Source organism: Erinaceus europaeus, chromosome 5 (genome assembly GCF_950295315.1).
Source record: "Erinaceus europaeus chromosome 5, mEriEur2.1, whole genome shotgun sequence".
Taxonomy (NCBI): Eukaryota; Metazoa; Chordata; class Mammalia; order Eulipotyphla; family Erinaceidae; genus Erinaceus; species Erinaceus europaeus.
Window position 1 is genome coordinate 107,385,882 of NC_080166.1, and position 5,141 is coordinate 107,391,022.

The following is a 5,141-nucleotide window of genomic DNA, read 5'->3' on the forward strand; positions in this document are numbered from 1 at the left end:
AAAGCAAAGACAACCAATTATAAAAACTATCCAAAAAAAAAAAAAAAAAAAAGCCTCCAGGTCGACTTTCCCAGACAGAGCTGAGGCACTGATTGGCCAGGTATTTTGTCACCCAAATAGAGCTCCAGCCAGCTAACAAAAGGAAAAGAGAGAGAGAGAGAGGAGGAAACAAAAAGAAAAAGGCTTGGAATGACTCTCCTGGTGAGCCAGGAATCTTGCTAAATAAAATTACTCAGCAGGAAGCCTCCTTAGTAGGTGTGGCTGCCCAGCCAGTGGGGTGGTTCTGGGGTTGGGGGGATGAGTTCAGAAATAATCAGTCCAAAGATTTTCCTTTCTTTGTCCTTTTGGCCTTTGTTTGCCAGCCCAAGAGTGGATTATAGAACTCTTTTTTGGTGTCACCCTGACCACCCCTTGTTCACCTTCCTACTGATGTCTCAGTATCCTACCTTGTCCAGAGAATCCCAGGTCATAAGTTGCTTCTTTTTGGAGCTCACGTCAGGTGTTGTTTCCAAGTTGCCATCTTGGCTTTGCCCTCACTGTCTACAAATTTTACACTCAGTTTCTTTAATAATACAACTTTTCCCTCACTGCTCTGTCCAAGAAAATGTATAAAAATATCTATCCCAGGACTTTTAAGAAGGAAATACAGAGCTCACTACAAGTATGTCCTAATAAGCCTGCTCCCTTGTCAACAACCAAAAGGCCTTTGCTTGAGAATCTGTTTTTCAGTCTTCTACTATAAGATAACTTCTCATAAACATATACACTATGGACATCCATGTAGGTGGGTTGCACAGAATTTTTAAAGAAATGGAATGGTTTAATTTTGATTATTTAATTTTGCCACCAGGGGGTATTGCTAGGGTTCTTTGTTAACACTATAGATTCACTGCTCTGTGTTGTTTTCGACGGGCTAGGTTGTTTTCGCCGGACTGGCTTCACAGGCGGGTAACAGACGACCAGAGACTCATGGTTGAGCTGTAGGCAGTATCTCTTTATTCATGCAGGACGCAGCACAATCTAAGACGAGCTAAGCTAAACTCAAGTACAGTACTGTAAAACTCACAATGCTGTCTTTATATATACTTGCCAAGTAGGGTGGAAACAGGATGTGACATAGAGAGGGTGGAGAGAAAAGTGACTGGCAAAAATCAGAGTGTGACAAGGAGGGGGCAGATTAGGCAAGAATCCTATCACTGAACCACAAATGCCCTGGAGGGAGGGTAGAACTTGTTAACAGTGGTTATGTAAATAGAATGAAGTGGTTATGTAAATAGAATAGTGTTAAGCAGGGGGGATTTAAACCAAATGAAACAGAAGGGGTCTCATGCATACCAACAATTCCCCCTTTCTTTTTAACTAATGGCCATTGTTGGGTGAACAGAAACGTATATCATACAGGCGTTTTCAAAAGAACTGGCATAAGACATGGAAAACAAAATAGGCGAGCAGCAATAACCAGTGTGATGCCAAGTGGAGCTTTTCTTGCCTCAAAGGGCAAGGCCTAGCAGGCAAAAGGGCATTTCTTGCCTCTGGGGACGCTTCATGCCTCTAGGGGCATCTCTTGCCTCAAAGGGCGTTTCCTGCCTCTGTGGGCATCTCTTGCCTCTTGGGGCGCTTCATGCCTCTGTGGGCATAACCTGATAAGGAGGGGGAGTTTTCTGTCTCTGGGACAGAGCCTGCAGGTGAGGGGACATGGTCTATAAAGTCTCAAGGCAATTGGCTGAAGTTAGTCTTTGAGAAACACAGCAGCGTGTACCAGTAAGTCCGATGGAGGTGTCAGTCCAAAGTAGCTGACCACAGAAGAAAATGCCAGAGGATGAAAAGCTGCACGTCTGTCTCAATGGGGAATGTCGGCCACCAGAATTCTGCTTTTCTGTAGAGAGTGAGCTTTGGAGTCTGTGAATCTGTTTCTTCAGGTCGTGCCAGGTCTGATCATTGGTTTCCGGGGATGTGTTGTAGTCATTCCATCTTGTGGGCGATGTCAGAGAACAGGATCCAAATTGATTTCCAGGAATTCCATTTGAGTAGATGCTTTTTCATGTGAAGACTTTGACAGCTGAAATTCACTTACTTGTCAAACAAAACTTGTAGCAGATTAGAAGTTTACTATAATTGATAATTCCATTATAATTGGAAGTCCTTTCTAGTATGATTTTAAGGTTGTTTAAACAGTTTAAACTCAATAAAATGTGGAAAGGTAAACAGAAGAACCACGGTTAAAAGCCTCAGGCATGAGAATAATTAACATAATCATTGCACTATCTGCCCCGCCCATAACTCATACTGTTTTCAGGATTAAACGTTTCAGATTCATGTCAAGACATAAAAGAGAAATCAAAGGAGGGAAAAAACAATTTTTTGGATTGTTTCTGGATGTCTCTAGAAATCATGGCTGCGTCCAGCATTTTTTTTAAGTCAATGTCAAACAAAAATTCAGTCATTCAAATCATTCTCTTATGAAACGCAACTTGAACCAGATTATCAAGATCTCACCATGTAGGATTAAGAATCCCCGGAGGGCGTCCTAGGCCAAAAAGCTCCTCAAAATTCCATTTAGGGTGCTTCTGACTGTTCCTGCTGGATTGCTTCAGGCACCCATTTTTAAAAGCGTCTTCCCATCGAAGAAAGAATCCAATCAGGAGAGTAGAACTAACCACGTGTCTCCATACTTGGGAACTGCCAGGGTACTCGAGAATGTTCTTCAAATTAGAGTAGTCCTTCTCCATGGGAAACATTCAAAAAGAAGTCCAGAAAGTCCCAGTGGAAATCCCCATGCATATCCCAAGGTCTACAATCACAGTCATAAAGAACCAAACTGTGGCCTGGAGCAAAATGTAGTCCTTTTCCTCAGGAAACATGGGAGAGGGAATCCAGAAAGTCCAAGGAGAAATCTCCGTGCATCTCCCAAGCTCTATGATCCCTGTCATAAGAAACCAAAGTTCCTGGTCAGGGAACCAAAATGTGGCCCAGAGTAAAATGTTCCAGAGACAGACTAACTGTCTCATGATGAAACAGTAGAGGCTTTGGCAAACCTCTTCATAAGTAGAAAGGCAACCCATGGTGGATGGGTAGCCAAGTTTACTTATCTGGACGATGGGTGGGTGGGGTCCCACGTTGATGCCGGTCCATGTTTCAGGGCTTATTTCAGTCCCTGTTCAGGCGCCATATGTTGTTTTCGACGGGCTAGGTTGTTTTCGCCGGACTGGCTTCACAGGCAGGTAACAGACGACCAGAGACTCATGGTTGAGCTGTAGGCAGTATCTCTTTATTCATGCAGGACGCAGCACAATCTAAGATGAGCTAAGCTAAACTCAAGTACAGTACTGTAAAACTCACAATGCTGTCTTTATATATACTTGCCAAGTAGGGTGGAAATAGGATGTGACATAGAGAGGGTGGAGAGAAAAGTGACTGGCAAAAATCAGAGTGTGACAAGGAGGGGGCAGATTAGGCAAGAATCCTATCACTGAACCACAAATGCCCTGGAGGGTGGGTGGAACTTGTTAACAGTGGTTATGTAAATAGAATGAAGTGGTTATGTAAATAGAATAGTGTTAAGCAGGGGGGATTTAAACCAAATGAAACAGAAGGGGTCTCATGCATACCAACAGCTCTGGGCATTTTTTTTTTTCTGTTTTATTTTTCGTACAGAGAAATTGAGAGATAAAGGGGATAGTGAGTAGAAATATAGCTAACTGTAGACATGCTTCACTGCTCTTGAAGCATCTTCCCACCTCAACCCCCACAGATGGGGAGAGTGGGGCTTAAATTCAGGTCCTTGCACATGATAACATGAACTCATCTGGGTGTTCTACCATCCCTTTTTGCCAGGCTAGCATAGGGGTGCCTCTTCTAGGGCATGTACTCTCTGGGTTGGAGAGATCGAGACCAAAGCCAGCTTGGGCTGCTAATCACTCAGCGATGCGAGAAAGATGACCCAAGAACAAAGCTGATGGTGGCGATGTGATTCAGTTCTTTATTGATCAGAGAGCCAAGGCTTTTAAGAGTCAGATCCAGAAGTGGCAAGTTGGAAACTGAAATGACTTGACATGGTTTGGAAAGGGGGGAGAAAGGCAAAAGGGCTGGGAAAGGTAGAAACTTCCTTAGCAACTGTTGAGAATGTTTTAACTGGTAGAATTAACTGGTAGGGTTTTGAGGGTAGAAAGAAGATAGATCAAAGGAATGGTTGGGGATATTTCAGGCAAAACAATGATTATGTAGATAGTAAGAGAGCAGGCCATAATATCAGGAATGCAGGGTGCTTTGTGAGGCAGGGAGTCTGACAAGACAAGGAAAACCTTGGGGTTTTTTGTCCCTCCTTGCTCGACCTATGAGTAGAGAGAGAGAGAAACTGACAGGATGGATATCCCCTTAAGTCAAGCCCTGCCAAGCTCAACCACATCCTCACAATTTCCAGACAACTTTTGACATTTAGTTATCTCATATCATCCAAGAAACCTATTTTTTCAGTTAAACTTTTGGATTTTAGTGTGATTATTCAAGCAGATTTTCTTCCATTGTCTTTGTTTGCTTCATGTGACTTTTCAGACTTTAGCATACTTCTTTACCCATCAACAAAAACTTCATTTACTTAGTAATTCTTGTAAGTGCTCATTTTATTGATATACTCTGAATGCACTTGATTTTCTGACAATATATTATATTTTTATCATTTCACTTTCAATCAGATTTATTTTCAGTCAGCCATCTGTCCCATCCATATGCAAGAAGTAAGTTGTTTCTAAAGAAAAAATATATAAATCTGAATGTATTTATGACAAATTATTCATTATCAGTCCAATTAAATCTTAAACTTTTTGTTGTAAGTAATATTATAATATACAGTGTTAGTATACATTTAGGAAATCTAGAGTAGTAAAATATTGAATAACATCTGGCACAAAGTTTTAGATAAAAAAAAGAAAACTAACCTAGAGGAAGTTGAATTGTTATGTGAAAAACTGAGATATGTTATACATGTACAAACTATTTTACTGTAGGGTTTAAGCCATTAATACACCCCCAATAAAGGAAAAAAGAAAGAAAAAAAAAGAAACTAAATTGGAGGTGAGTATGTTTTCATAGGCACCTATCACAACGAAATGAGAAATTGTACCCATGTGTCAACAATTATACTT